This window comes from Siphateles boraxobius, unplaced genomic scaffold (genome assembly GCF_051911475.1).
Source record: "Siphateles boraxobius isolate OS27281-9 unplaced genomic scaffold, OSU_SipBor_1 8, whole genome shotgun sequence".
In the NCBI taxonomy this organism is placed as follows: Eukaryota; Metazoa; Chordata; class Actinopteri; order Cypriniformes; family Leuciscidae; genus Siphateles; species Siphateles boraxobius.
Window position 1 is genome coordinate 29,199,341 of NW_027509208.1, and position 16,493 is coordinate 29,215,833.

Here is a 16,493-nt window from a genome sequence, read left to right on the forward strand (position 1 = left end):
ACATGTCAGCCAAGAGCAAAGAAATAAACCAGAACTGGACCTTATCGTAGCCAATAATAAACAACTCCACAAACAGCATTACCAGCTTCACTTATTACTAACCAGACTGACTTTATTTCTGTCAGATGTCTACACAAGTTTTTTGTTGAGAATTAACAGAGGTTTAACTCTGTTTTTCATTTGAAGTCACCATAACAGTGATTCGTGTTTCCATTAGTTGGCCTCATAATTCTTATTGTATATTTTGTTTTTTTTTGGCTGCTGTGACAGTGTGTTTGTCAAACACATTTGGAGCAGCAAAGAAAGCAAAAGTGAAATGAGATCAGGTGATGATGGTTACCTGTTGATGGTTTTATAATCTTCATGAAACAGACTGATTCACTGAGATATTTTAATCTAACAATTATTTTTTTCACATCACATACCTTGTGTTACTGCAGCATGAGATCAATGAATAATATAACAATAAGTTAGAAGACCTTAACGAACATGAGCACAAAAAAGTCAGTTTATAATGACACACACAGACATAAACAATCAGCGTATAAATCTCAACAATGGTGACAATCAAAAGTACTATGCTGCAATGCGTGCTGGATACCACCATAGTACAAAACTCCCAGCATGCATTGCAACATGAATAATGCTGAATTGTCCTATAATTTTGTTTGATTCTAAATATTTGCTATTATTTTTTTCTGTTGTTTTTGTTGTGAATTAGTAGCTTTTCAGTGATGTTCTGAATTAATCTGTTTATCTAAATATTTGTGACTGTCACCATTGTTGAGATTCATGTGCTGGTTGTTGATATCTGTGTGTGTCAGCGTAAGACAATTTTTTTTTAATTCATTTTTGGTAAAATGTCTAAACTGACTGTTACATTGCTGGACCTCTTGCTGCAGTAATACAGGGTTTGTGATGTGATTATATTAGTGGAACAAGATAATTGATAGATTATAAAAATCTCAGTAAATCAGTCTACTTCATGATGATTATTAAACCATCACTAGGTAACCATCATCACCTGATCTTATTTCACTTTAGCTTCCTTAGCTGTTGCAGATGTGTTTAACAAACACACTATCACAGCAGCCAAAAAAGACAAAATATATAATAAGAGTTAAGAGCCCAACTAATGGAAACACTAATCACTGTTATGGTGACTTCAAATGAAACAGAGTTAAACCTCTGTTAATTCTCAATAAAACTTCTGTAGAAGTCTGACAGAAATAAAGTCAATCTGGTTAGTAATAAGGGAAGCTGGTAATGCTGTTTGTGTAGTTGTTTAATCCTCCTCTGCTGAGATCTTCACAGATTTAATGTCTTCTTTTCTCTTCCAGTTGATTTCATCTGAGGCTGTAGCTGAAATTACTCCATATTTAATATACACATATGTTTTGGCTACGATAAGGTCCAGTTCTGGTTTATTTCTTTGCTCTTGGCTGACATGTGGCATTGCTATGCAGAGGTGTAAAGTCCAGGTTTAGAAAGTAAAGTAGTATTATAATTTTATTCCAATCACCTGGATTTGCTAATTCATACAGGAGATGGAACTAATTAGTGAAATCAGCTGATGGGTGGAATAAACATATGGCAGGACTTTTACTTTCTGACCCCTGGATTACCCACCTCTGATTTCAGGTGCTAATATGTACCATTAAGGTACCAATATGCAACCTTTAGGTACTAAAATGTACCTTTTGAAAAGGTACAGCCCCAGTGACAGCTTCCGTACCTTTTTTTCTGAGAGTGTAGGACCTACAGATGCAAAAACAAAACAATTCCAAAATGAGACTTAAATACCAAACACCACTCGGAACATACTCCTTTCTTCAATATTGCAAAAAGCAATACAGAACACTCATCAACGACAGAGCTCACAACCAAAGCCACTGCACTGCGCCCAATTCATGCTCAAAAACGAGCATCATGAATCTTCTTCACAGGTTGGGAGACAAGCACTTTCGGAACACATTTCCAAGCAAGGAACAATAAAAATGATCCCTGAAAATATACTATTAACAGTTTATAGAAAATCAATTGGCATTCCATTCTGCTGCGCTTCTCCTCTAAAATGGTTTTGTGTAGTTGAATTTTGTTGAAACAAAGTTTGCTGCATAGGACATACAGATGCAAAAACAAAACAATTCCAAAATGAGACTTAAATACCAAACACCACTCAGAACATACTCCTTTCTTCAATATTGCAAAAAGCAATAAAAAACGCTCATCAACGACACAGAGCTCACAACCAAAGTCACTGCTCTGTGCCCAATTCATGCTCAGAAAGGAGCATCATGACTCTTCATCGTGGGTTGGGAGACAAGCACTTTCAAAACACATTTCCAAGCAAAGAACTATAGAAATGATCCCTGAAAATATAGTCTTATCGGTTTATAGAAACTCAATCGGCATTCCATTCTGCTGCGCTTCTCCTCTAAAATGGTTTTGCGTAGTTGAATTTTGTAGGCGCTAAAGTTTACGTGACATTTTAGCGCACACATCGGAGCCAAAAGCAGAAAGGACTTCCACAATCTCTTTGAAGCCGACTGTTAAGATATGTGGAATACAAACAACAATCCATAATGTCATACTTTTTTGCAGCATAGCTATCCGTTTCATGCTTTGTAGTTCATTCGTTGAAGCTAAATTTAGAAAATCTTTTAATAGAAGGGTAGCGACAATGAGTCTTACATTAAATTAGCTCAAATTATATATAGGGAATTTAATAATTAATCATGAATGATTAATATATTGCACATTACAGTTAAATTATCGAAGCTGAAAATAGATCGATTGTATATATGAATGATCACCATAATGGGTTATGGTTCGTCATTAATATATCAATAGTCGTATTACAGATCGATTATATGAGATAACCTTAAATGGAATTAATTTAGTTATCGAACAATCTGTTTGTCCAGCAAACGGCCGTAAGATTCACTCATCAACTTCCCAATAAAAGTTATCACTTCTTATAAACTCCAAGAAATATTAATTTTCTGGCCGTGAACATTAAATTTCCTGTGTTTATAAAATTAAACTAGCCTACTCAACGTAGTAAATAATAAAGCTTTTGTAGCTAAAGGGTCGAACATTTCATTGACTTTGTAAAAATGAGCATTTTAGACAGAAAGCAATCAAGAATATAATGGTTTTAATAATTGGAATAATAATACATTGAACTACAATTCACACATAATATATATGTATATACAACCAGGGCAGACAGAACGGAAGACATTACAAACACGAATTTACAATATGATGAGAGAGGGAGAGAAAACGAGAGAGAGAGAGAGAGAGAGATACCGAACGTGAAGTTACCAAGGAAATAGTTCAGAGTTCATCTCCCTCGGGAGGGAGAGGCGAAAAATGAAAATAAAACTTAGTAAAGAAAGAAAAAGAAAAGAAACGCGGTGTAAAGCTCCCTAAGGAGCCATGGGACCGGAAACCTCTCACAGGGAAAGTGCTCTCTGAGAAACTTCTGTGTCAGTCTCTTATTGAGAGGAGGGGTTCACGCCTGCTTCGCGTATGTGAACCAATCATCTTAGAGCATCTCGAGCGGCAAAAGTTCTTCTTTGTCTTGTCAGGATAATTTATGATGGTATAACATTTTGTCATTTCTAGCCAGAAAGATTGTACACACAGAACAATACATTTTACTGTAATATCCTATGTATGACTTGTTTAGTCAAAACAAGACGGTCAAACAGGTACCAAGAATGGCCGGAAAGAGTAGAAGAAACATGAAGTTACATTCATATGCAGAATTACACACATTTAATGTTCACTCACATGACTATAAAGCCATAATACCGGCTACCATGACCTAGGAAAGATCAAATTCATGTTTATACATTTCTTAAGTGGTTATACTTATAGAAAATATATAATTGCAGAGTCTATTCCTCTTTCTTTATCAGAATTCAAGTGGGAGCTGTGATTCCCTTGGAATTCCTTTTGGGGGTCATAAAGTTTTATGACCTAGCAAGAGGGAGAGTTACAGAAGATGATCCTGTTAGGTAATCTTTCTTTAGAAATACACTTAAGATTTGAAGTTACAGACCAGTCTCCAATTACATCTATAGAATAAGACAAAACTAATTAGATATGCATGCATACAGGAAGGTCAGATACAATACTGTGTTATATACATTAAGGACATTCCTATCCTAAGTTGCACACAAAGGACGTTTGTGTGCGGGTATGTGTGGTGTGTGTGTGTGTGTGTATCCTTAGGTATACTGTCCATCCGTGGTGTGCACCACGTGAGGGTTTCGAGAACAACGGGGACCTGTTTCTTGATTGCGCAATGCGTCATTAATGGTTAATCAATGACCTGCTGGCAGACATTGGGGCACCATTTCACATGATTCAAGGTTTTGTGAATTAAACATATATGTGACCCGCTCTGGCGAAATGAGTCGGAAGTCGCTACGTTCTATTTTGAGATATGGCCGCTTACAGTTATTAACATTGAAAATATAGATTTTTTTTTTTTTTACCTTATATGAAAGAAAAGGTCTTCAAAATGAATCTCCCAAAGTTTCATCACCACAGTAATTGCGAAAATGCACTTAAATGGCTGTTTAAGTTGACTTGCAACTCTTAATCTCACAAAGAATATCTCGAATAACGCTGTTTTAACAGCCGGCTCAACCGAGGATTTCGCACAAGGATTTTCCTATGTTTTGGTATTCCCTGAAACTTCATGATCTCAGTTATCCAAATATTATGTGAAAACGTCAGTCCCTTAACCTATCAAAATGTTCAGAGTCTCCTCAGTTGCCAATAGGAAGCCCTGTTTACAGCCTTGTGCAACGCGATTGGTCCATCTACCATCCTGTCAGATTTTCTCCAAAATATCTCCTTAAAAAGTTTGCGTTTCACTTAATACTTTGTATTCAACCTTGTCATTTTTATAGTGTAGTGTGCCATACCGTGTGTTTAATGTTTAGGGTAATGTCGTCTAAAGAAAATGAAATAGCTAAAGCATTAAACTCCGTTGACGCCTCCAATTTGCGCTCTGCTGCTGGCCAGAAAGACTGGATAAAGCTGGTGAATGACTACTTTGGATGTAGTGATGTGCCATCTGATGACACTGACAGCGATGAAGACAGTGAAGACAGTGACTTTGACTCACAACCAACTTTGGAGCCTGCTACCCATACTGGCGATGACAACGACGTCGACGACAACATTGAGGACTTCTCGAGCGAGCAGCCTGTCACTGACATAGGCGAGGTGGAGAGGGCTATGTCCACCTGTGAAGCAGTGTGTGTGGGTACGGTGAATGAAAACCGAGAAGATGAGATCACAAAAATTTGTGCGTTTTCTTGCAAAGGTTGTAAACTAAACAATGGGCAAGAGTGTTTTAAATCTTTCGAGGAGGACTTCGTTTTTGACCTTCGATTATCCATGGCGTCTCTTTCTGAATACGAGAAAGACCTAATTCTTCTGGGGAAGATCAGCTGTCACTTCCAGAATGATAAATTCACGTGTTCGACGAAGAAAATCCAGCGAGAGCGTCAACATCAAAGGTCGGAATATTACTTGGATGGAAAAAGAATTTGCCGTGAAACATTCAAGTTCCTACATTGGTAAGTAGGCCTAGCTTTACAACCATTACACTTATACGACTGACCAGAAGTATGTTCTTGATTTTACTGACAGTAGCTTACGTGATGTTCCCGTTAAATTTCAGCATCAGCCAGAATAAACTGACAGCTCTGCTGAAACACTACAAGGAACACGGCTTGAGCCCACGAGTTAAAATGTCTGGAGGTCGCCAGAGAAGAGATCAGAGACTGCTCACACATGACGACATCTGCCGTGTTGTTTCGTTCATCGTGAACTTCGCAGAGCTTCACGCATTGGTTCTCCCTGGTCGCATTGCCGGGTATAAACGTTTCGATGTGAAGTTGCTGCCATCTCATCACACCAAGGCGACAGTTTTCCGTGCTTATGAAAGCGCAATTAAGGCAAGAGGTAGGTGTTGTCCAATGTCGTAGTGGTACAATAAGAGGGGGGTAAATGTAGTAGGCTATGCAGAATCAGATGTTTAAAAAGACATGCAGAACATGTTTGATGATGGAAGCTTATTGCTGTGATATTAATCCTGTAAGGCCTGTATACTTGTAAACTTACTCTTAATCATAGTCTGATGGTTTCCAGGACTTAGCGGGTTCAATCTTAAATCAGGATCCAAGTGGGATTTGGCAATGTTAATAGTTGCATTTGAAATTATGTAAATAAGCCTACACTGCAAATAAGCCTATGCTGAAAAAACATAAGTAGATCTACCTTTACTGATTACAACAGCATTAAAAAAAACTGAGATGTTGAAAACAGTGCATTGATACAGAAATTAAGCAAGCCTTTCCCTACTTTGTTTTATCAGAACATCGTGTGGTGAGTCTTGTGACCTTTCGACGCCTGTGGAAGACCCTTGTGCCCTACATTGTGCGTACAAAGCCAATGACTGACTTGTGTTGGCAATGCCAAAAGAACAACTCCATCATTTACAAGTCCGCTAACCTGACTGAGGCAGAGAAATCCAGTCGCTGCAGAAAACAGGAGGATCACCTTGTGAAAGTCACCCTAGAACGTTCACTCTATCAAGAGATGGTCCAGAAAGCTAGGGATACCGTGAAAAACAATGCCATTCATGAACTCTGCCCATGTGATCCATGCTCCCAAGACATCACGATGCATTATTCCTTCGATTATGCACAGCAGGTGCATTATCCCTCTGACCCTCTTCAGCCTGGTCCCATGTATTTTTTGACACCCCGCAAGTGTGGCTTGTTTGGCATCAACTGTGAGGCCATTCCCAGACAAGTGAATTACCTTATTGATGAATGTGTATGCACCACAAAAGGAGCGAATGCTGTGGTGTCATTCATTGACCACTTTTTCAAGCATTATGGCATGGGTGAAAAGGATGTGGAGCTGCATTGTGACAACTGTACAGGACAAAACAAGAACAACACTGTGCTGCAATACCTGCTGTGGAGAGTGCTTCATGGTTTGCATGAAACAATCACATTACATTTTCTCATAGCAGGTCATACAAAGTTTGCACCAGATTGGGCATTCGGGCTGGTAAAACAAACGTATCGCAGGAAGATGGTTTCCTGTCTGAATGACATTGTAGATGCTGTTAGAAGTAGCACACAGACTGGAGTCAACATCGCACAACTTGCCGGGGGAGAAGATGGGAAAGTCGTTGTGAATCAGCGTGACTGGAAGTCATTCCTCAAGCCATTCTTCCGACCTCTCCCTGGTATAACCAAACACCAGATTACAGGTATGTAGATTACATCAATAACGTGCTGATATATGTAGGTAATTGTTAAAGTGTGTGCGTGTGTGTGTTTGTAAGAATGGAGGATTTACTCTTTTTTTTTTCTCAATCTTCTGTATTTTCAGAATGAGCAAAGACTATCCTGGCTGGGTGTTCTACAAGGAATTTGCCAATTCTGAGGAACGTGGAATATGTCTGCTCAAAGAGGATGCACCACCAATGCAGAGACCCCCTGCTGTCAAGCCTCCTGGTTTGGATTTGAAACGTCAGGACTATCTTTACCAACACATTCGTGAGTTTTGCACTGACAATACAAAGGACATTACATGCCCAAAACCAGCTCGGGAGGTGAGCTGTTTCACTGAGAAAGAAATATGATTTCTGTGTTTATGCCACACACACTCTCTCACTAACTCACTGACTCTCTCTCAGTCTCCCTCTCTCTCTCTCTCTATGTAGATACATGTATATAGTCAATGTCTCTCTGCCACACACACACACACAGACACACACACACACACACTGAACAGTCATTCACTGACGTTTTGCCACTCTCTCAAAGGCTTTAAAGCGAAAAAATGTAGTATGTCTGTACTGACTCTCTCTCAGTCTCCCTCTCTCTCTCTCTCTATGTAGATACATGTATATATAGTCAACGTCTCTCTGCCACACACACACACACACACTGACATTTTGCCACTGTCTCAAAGGCTTTAAAGCAAAAATTTAGTATGTCTGTACGGACTCTCTCTCAGTCACTCTTTCTCTCAGTCTCCCTTTCTCTCTCTCTCTCACACACACACACACACACACACACACACACACACACACACACACGCACACACACACACACACACACTGACATTTTGGCACTGTCTCAAAGGCTTGAAAGCGAAAATATTGTATGTTTGTAAAATCTTTGGAGGTATTCATCAATGTTCCTGTTACACATCCAGAATACTGTATTTTAGTGTATTTTAGCTACACTACTGTAGCTAAAATGTCTGTATGTGATATTTGATCTGCTTATGTTTTTATTGTCCTTTTTAATATATATATCTGTTCTGTCTTTTGTGGTTTTGGACATGAGTCTGTCAAATCAGCTGAATTGAATTGTATTGAATTTAAATGAATTGAATCTCTGTAAAAAGCGCCTTAAATTATTATTGAATTATTTGATAAATATTGAATAGTATGTAATAAATATTTTTAAATAATTGATGTTTCAGTCTGATTTAATAGTTTTTTTTAAGTATCTAAATGCCTTTAGTAAAATCATGTTGTAAAAAGACTGGATGCAGCTCTGGATGCCAAGGATTACTGAAGAGGTCATCAAAAAACGGACGGAAAACTTTAAATGCGATTATCTCGGGTTTTCAGTTGGAAAAAGGTGCTGCCACGCCATAATTCAAATGAATGTAACTTCATAACCATTTAAGATAGGACTTTGACCTATCTTACATTTTTTTAAAGCTTATGTTCTCATCTTTCCAAAGATAGCAATATCTCAATTTTGAGTTCTTGGTCACTGTGACTCATTTTGCTGGACATTCGAACTGATTCAGCAGTAGTATTAAAGGTTAAGCATTAAGTGAATGCTTGGTTAAAGAGATGCGTCTTTAATCTAGTTTTAAACTGGGACAGCGAGTCTGAGTCTCGAACAATATCAGGAAGGCTATTCCAGAGTTTAGGAGCTAAATGTGAGAACGCCCTCCCTCCTTTAGTGGACTTAGATATCCTAGGAATGACCAGAAGCCTCGAATTTAGTGATCTTAAAGAGCGCGATGGATTGTATGGCGATATAAGGTCTGTTAAATACACAGGAGCTAAACCATTTAGGGCTTTATGGGTCAGTAGGAATACTTTGTAATTGATACGTAACTTAATAGGTAACCAGTGTAGAGATGATAAAATAGGTGTTATATGATCATATTTTCTTCATCTAGTAAGAACTCTAGCGGCTGCATTTTGCATAACTGTAGCGTGTTTATTGAGGATGCAGGACAACCAGCTAATAAAGCATTACAGTAATCTAGTCTCGAGGTCATGAATGCATGAACTAACTTTTCTGCATCAGAAACAGATAGCATGTTACGTAGCTTAGCAATGTTTCTAAGGTGGACAAAGGCTGTTCTTGTAATATATGAAATATGATTTTAGAAAGTCAAGTTCCGCTCTAGTATAACACCCAGGTCTTTTACTGTAGTGGATAAAGTAACAGGACATCCTTCTAAATTAAAGTTGTATTGTAAGGGATTTTGTGGGTAGTTTTTTGGACCAATAAGTAGTACCTCCGTTTTATCTAAATTTAATAGCAGGACATTACACGTCATCCAGCATTTTATATCATTTAGACACTCTGTCAATTTAGATAAGTTAGTGTTTTCATCTGGTCGTGATGAGATATATAATTGAGTGTCATCAGCATAACAGCGGAAATTAATTCCATGTTTTCTTATAATATTACCAAGTGGCAGCATGTATATTGAGAATAGCAGAGGGCCTAACACCGATCCTTGCGGCACTCCATAGTCTACTGACGTTATCTTTGATTTTTCCCCATTTAAACAGACAAAATGGTAACGGTCTGATAAGTACGATCTAAACCAGCTTAATGCCTGTCCCTGAACACCAGTGTAGTTTTGTAGTCGACCCAAGAGTATTTTATGATCTATAGTGTCGAACGCAGCGCTAAGATCGAGTAGAACTAGTATTGAGATACAGCCTTGGTCAGAAGCTAAAGTAAATCATTTGTAATTTTAACTAGCGCAGTTTCTGTGCTATGATGCGGTCTGAATCCCGACTGGAATTTTTCATAGATATCATTTTCTTGCAAGAAAGAACACAATTGAGCGGACACAACTTTTTCTAGTATTTTAGACATAAATTGATGATTTGAGATGGGTCTGTAATTTGCTAAGTTATTTGGATCTAATTGCGGTTTCTTAATGAGAGGTTTTATTACCGCCAGCTTGAATATTTTTGGAACATGACCTAAAAATAAAGATGAGTTAATAATATTAAGAAGAGGCTCTTCCACTACAGGTAACACTTCTTTCAGTAGTTTAGTGGGTATTGGATCTAATAAACATGTTGTTGGTTTAGATGCAATGATAAGTTTATTAAGCTCTTCCTGTCCTATATTTGTAAAGCGGTGTAGTTGTTCTAGAGGGGCCATATTTGAGGCTGAATCATAAGACATCATAGAGGATTGTATATTTACAATTGTGTTTCGGATGCTTTCTATTTTCTCATTGAAGTAATTCATAAAATCATTACTACTATATTGTAACGGAATATTTTGCTCTGGTGATGTTTGTTTATTTGTTAGTCTAGCCACGGTGTTGAATAAAAACCTTGGATTATTTTGGTTATTTTCTATTAGTTTGCGGAGATGCTCAGCCCTGGCTGCTTTTAGAGCCTTTTTATAACGTGACATACTGTCTTTCCACGCGATTCTAAAGACCTCTAAATTAGTTTGTTTCCATTTACGCTCTAAGTTACGAGTTTCTCTCTTGATTGCATGCGTAGCATTGTTGTACCATGGTGCTTTAGTTTTCTCTCTAACCTTTTTTAATCTAATTGGTGCAACAATATCTAGTGTACTAGAGAACATGGTGCTCAAACTGCTAGTCATTTCCTCTAGTTCATCTGTTTGTTTGGGTGCACTGAGCAGCTGAGATAGATCAGGTAAGCTATTTGAGAATCTATCTATAGTGGTTGGAAGGATTGTTCTGCCTGGTCGATAACGTGGCGCAACATTACAAATTTCAGCAGTACGTATTACGCAAGATACCATGTAATGATCAGTGAGATCGTCACTTTGCGGTATAATATTTATATCAGTTGGATTGGTTCCATATGATATAATTAAATCTAGTGTATGATTCAGATGATGAGTGGGACCACTGACGTTTTGCGTGACCCCAAAGGAGTTTAATAAATCTGTAAAGCAGCCCCTAACGCATCATTTGTATTATCTACGTGTATGTTAAAGTCTCCAACAATTATTGCTTTATCGACATTGACCAATAGATCTGAGAGAAAGTATGCAAACTCTTTTAGGAAGTCAGCATAGGGCCCTGGAGGTCTATATAGGGTAGCCAAGGCTAGAGATAATATGGATTTGTTTCTTACATCTAAGAGCGTAACATTTAGCACAAGTACTTCAAATGAATTAAACCTGTGACCTGTTTTCTGAGTAAGATTAAGAATATCTCTATAGATTGTTGCAACACCGCCGCCACGACCGATCAGACGGGGCTCATGCTTGTAACAGTATCCTGGTGGAGTAGACTCATTTAGACCGAAATAATCATTTGGTTTAAGCCAGGTTTCAGTAAGGCAAAGTACATCGAAACTATTATCTGTGACCATTTCATTTACAATGACCGCCTTAGGTGTGAGCGATCTAATGTTTAGAAGACCTAGCTTTAGAAATTGTTTTTGTTCACTGATATTTAGATTTTCTGGTTTAATTACAATAAGATTTTTGCTAGATCCTACACTAGATTTATTGTTTGGCCTCACTAAGCAAGGAATAGACACAGTTTCTATATAATGTTCAACACTACTTATATCAATTAAGTTGGGACAGCAAAGACTGTGATTTGGACTTTGACTTACTAGTCATATGGTGTGTAACGTCTTGGAGATGTTGTCCGACAGAACAGCCGCTCCGATTCTGCTGGGGTGCAGGCCATCAGCACGGTAGAGCCTAGGTCGCTCCCAGAAAAGATTCCAATTATTTACAAAGAGCAGTTTCTGTTCATCACACCATGACATTAACCATTCATTTAGAGCAAATAATCTACTGAACCTTTCTTGTCCTAGTCGGTACGTGGGAAGCGGTCCAGACACGATGATCGTTGCTTCAGGCGATGTGCTGCGAACCGTCTCGATCAGGCTTCTGTAGTCCTTCTTCAGAACCTCCTGTCTGCCGCAGCCTGATGTCGTTCGTTCCCGCGTGTAGCACCACAGCACCGACGCGCTCGTCACCGTTCAGGATCTCGGGAATCTGTGCAGCGACATCAAGAAAGAGCACCAGGAAAGCAGTAAGTGCACACCTTACGCTTACCTGAGGTAGCACGGACATGACTTACCATGGAAGTGCCAATGATCACGGCGGCGTCACGTTCCGACTCGCGAAGAGGGGAGAAGCGGTTCCGGGTGGAGATCTCGAAGACCGGGAGGGGCGGGGAGGTCCTTGGTCTGGTCCTGGCTGGTGTCTTCCGCTGTGGGATCACCCAGGGTCCATGGTGTTGCCTCGGTGCCGGAGTGAGTGAAGGCAGAGATGATCGCGTCCTCCTGGGCAGAGAAACGCACGGAGTAGACGAAGTCGGAGTCCAAAAGTTACTAACCACTGACTTGTGAGCATCGGCGCGTGATGTTTCACCAGCAGAACACGAATCTGCTTCTCCACCGGCTCCAGCTCCAATCGTACCGAAAACAGCTCGAATGTGTCCTCACCTGCACTCAGAGGTAACGTTAGACACACATCCGATATGTTCGCCATTATAACAGATGAACAGTAAATTAGTAGTGATAGTACCAATATCACTACTAATTTAGGACTGAAATGATGGATATAACCCGTATCCTTTCAGTGAAACGGGTGTAAAATGAGAGGGTCGATAGGCGCAAGGCCACGCGTGAAATGCTAGCGGGCTAAAGGCTAGTAGCCGAGATTCGGAAAGTTGGATCTAAGTAGCGATATCAAAGCAATCCGATTGTTTTTTATAAGGAATAGTGTCGAGGATAAGTTCACATGATATAAAAATAGAAAGTGCTTGTTTATAAATGAGTGGTAAAGAAGAAAATCAGAGATTAATGAATCAATTCAACGGAGCTCCAAACACAAACACAGACCGCACGCGCATGCGCAGAAAAAGAAAAAGTCCATTTCAGTAACACAAACATTAACAATTATTTATCTAGACATTTCAGAAACCTGACGTCATTTGAGCACTTAGAAAACATGCTATGACTGACATCGAAATGTGAAATGAACCCGTGTCAGGCCCGTTTTTTCAATAACACCTGATTTTCATATCTGCTGTCTTATCCGAGATGCAACACCACATCGCTGGAAACATTTCAAGTTTTCTGCAGTGATGTGGTATTGTATCTTGGATGAGACAATGTTTTCTTTATACAAAGGATGCTGTGACACGGGCCCCAAGACGAGGAGAGGTTAAAGCTGCCACAAAACACAACCACAAGAGAGACGGGAGCCGGGTTAACAGAAATTATCTTTTATTTAGCCAAGAACTTAGGAATTTAAACTGGTACTTAGGTTCCTCCCGGGCTGTTGTATCAACAAACCGGGCTTTGTTCCACACATCTGTTACAACGCTAGGCCACCTTAAAAAGGCAAAATAGAACTGAAGAAGGGCAACATCATTAAAGAAGATTTTGCAAGTCTAACTCTGTCTTCTTACTCTTCAGCTGGTTTCTCTCTTGGCCAACATGTGCTTCAGCACCTCATACTGAAGGATTCTGTCCTTCAAACCATCTAACCTTGAGTGTAGCAGAGTTCTCAATTTTATGGTGACCTCCATTAGGCCATCATTGCCTACAGCTGTGGGTGGTTCCAAGTTTGGAGTGTGAGTAGGTTGAAATGTTCATGATTCATGTCTTCTCCCAGCCGTGAGCTTTTCCATTGGTCCTGGGCTCCTCTTTCCAATATTGAACTGTCACAAAGCGTTCCAGAAAAGCTTCTAAAACAATCCACTTTCTCAAAAGGCACAAATGTCAAACAACGCTCAGATCATACCCCTTTCTTCAACATCGAAAAACAGCAACACAGAAACTTCATCAACGACACAGAGCTGACGTCCAACAAAAAAGTCAAAAACCTACCAACAATTGCTAACTTAGGCATTTCAGAAACTTGACGTTGATTGCATTCTTAAAAAACTTGCGATGGCTGACCTCGAACTGGGGACATATCCAAAGCTCTCTTTACTCTAAAACCCACTTTTTGCAACTGCTGTCTTAGACAACACACAGTTCTGCATTTCAACAAAGTTTGCTGCATAGGACCTACAGATGCAAAAACAAAACAATTCCAAAATGAGACTTAAATATCAAACACCACTCAGAACATACTCCTTTCTTCAATATTGCAAAAAGCAATGCAGAACACTCATCAACGACAGAGCTCATAACCAAAGCCACTGCTCTGCGCTCAATTCATGCTCAGAAACGAGCATCATGACTCTTCTCCACAGGTTGAGAGACAAGCACTTTCGGAACACATTTCCAAACAAGGAACTACAGAAATGATCCCTGAAAATATACTCTTAACAGTTTATAGAAACTCAATTGGCATTCCATTCTGCTGCGCTTCTCCTCTAAAATGGTTTTGCGTAGTTGAATTTTGTAGGTGCTAAAGTTTACGTGACATTTTAGCAGACACTTCGAGGCCAAAAGCAGAAAGGACTTCCACAATCTCTCTGAAGCCTACTGTTAAGATATGTGAAATACAAACAACAATCCATAATGTCTTACTTTTTTGCAGCATAGCTACCCGTTTCATGCTTTGTAGTTCATTCGTTGAAGCCAAATTTAGAAAACCTTTAATAGAAGTCACACACACATTAACAATTCTTTATGTAGACATTTAACTCTTCTTACTCTTCAGCTGGTTTCTCCCTTGGCCAACGTGTGCTTCAGCACCTCATACTGAAGAATTCTGTCCTTCGAACCATCTAACCTTGAGTGTAGCAGAGTTCTCAATTTTATGGTGACCTCCATTAGGCCATCATTGCCTACAGCTGTGGGTGGTTCCAAGTTTGGAGTGTGAGTAGGTGGAAATGTTCATGATTGATGTCTTTTCCTAGCCTAGAGCTTCTCCATTGGTCCTGGGCTCCTCTTTCCAATATTTGACTGCCACAAAGCGTTCCAGAAAATCTTCTAAAACAATCCACTTTCTCAAAAGGCACAAATGTCAAACAACGCTCAGATCATACCCCTTTCTTCAACATCGACAACAGCAACACAGAAACTTCATCAACGACACAGAGCTGACGTCCAACGAAAAAGTCAAAAACCTACCAACAATTGCTAACTTAGGCATTTCAGAAACTTGACGTTGATTGCATTCTTAGAAAACTTGCGATGGCTGACCTCGAACTGGGGACATATCCATAGCTCTCTTTACTCTAAAACCCACTATTTACAACTGCTGTCTTAGACAACAGACAGTTCTGCATTTCAACAAAGTTTACTGCATAGGACCTACAGATGCAAAAACAAAACAATTCCAAAATGAAACTTAAATACCAAACACCACTCAAAACATACTCCTTTCTTCAATATTGCAAAAAGTAATACAGAGCACTCATCAACGACACAGAGCTCACAACCAAAGTCACTGCTCTGTGCCCAATTCATGCTCAGAAACGAGCATCATGACTCTTCATCGTGGGTTGGGAGACAAGCACTTTTGAAACACATTTCCAAGCAAAGAACTATAGAAATTATCCCTGAAAAAATAGTCTTAACAGTTTATAGAAACTCAATCGGCATTCCATTCTGCTGCGCTTCTCCTCTAAAATGGTTTTGCGTAGTTGAATTTTGTAGGCTCTAAAGTTTACGTGACATTTTAGCGGACACATCGAGGCCAAAAGCAGAAGGGACTTCCACCATCTCTTTGAAGCCTACTGTTAAGATATGTGGACTACAAACAACAATCCATAATTTCTTATTTTTTTGCAGCATAGCTACCCGTTTCATGCTTTGTAATTCATTCGTTGAAGCCAAATTTAGAAAATCTTTTAATAGAAGTCACACACACACATTAACAATTCTTTATGTAGACATTTCAGAAACCTGACGTCATTTGAGCACTTAGAAAACATGCTATGACTGACATCGAAATGTGAAATGAACCTGTGTCAGGCCCGTTTTTTCAATAACACCTGATTTTCATATCTGCTGTCTTATCCGAGATGCAATACCACATCGCTGGAAACATTTCAAGTTTTTGCAGTGATGTGGTATGGTATCTTGGATGAGACAACGTTTGCTTTATACAAAGGATAATTTGACTCGGGCCCCAAGAGGAGGAGAGGTTTAAGCTGCCACAAAACACAACCACAAGAGAGACGCGAGCCGGGTTAACAGAAATGATCTTCTATTTAGCCAAGAACCTAGGAATTTAAACTGGCACTTAGGT

The 16,493-nt window shown here is 39.3% G+C and overlaps 4 non-coding genes across 4 annotated transcripts; all 4 read right to left on the reverse strand.

The window, feature by feature from the left end:
* Positions 1–1,808: 1,808 nt before the first annotated feature.
* On the reverse strand, positions 1,809–2,020 carry LOC143730031 (small nucleolar RNA U3). Its single transcript, XR_013200269.1, has one exon. It is a non-coding gene; the product is annotated as a small nucleolar RNA U3 (small nucleolar RNA).
* Positions 2,021–2,174: 154 nt separating this feature from the next.
* LOC143730119 (small nucleolar RNA U3) lies at positions 2,175–2,388 on the reverse strand. Its single transcript, XR_013200346.1, has one exon. It is a non-coding gene; the product is annotated as a small nucleolar RNA U3 (small nucleolar RNA).
* Positions 2,389–14,406: 12,018 nt separating this feature from the next.
* LOC143730006 (small nucleolar RNA U3) lies at positions 14,407–14,618 on the reverse strand. Its single transcript, XR_013200248.1, has one exon. It is a non-coding gene; the product is annotated as a small nucleolar RNA U3 (small nucleolar RNA).
* A 985-nt stretch (positions 14,619–15,603) lies between these two features.
* Positions 15,604–15,817, reverse strand: LOC143729971 (small nucleolar RNA U3). The gene has a single exon (XR_013200216.1). It is a non-coding gene; the product is annotated as a small nucleolar RNA U3 (small nucleolar RNA).
* Between the last annotated feature and the right edge of the window lie 676 nt (positions 15,818–16,493).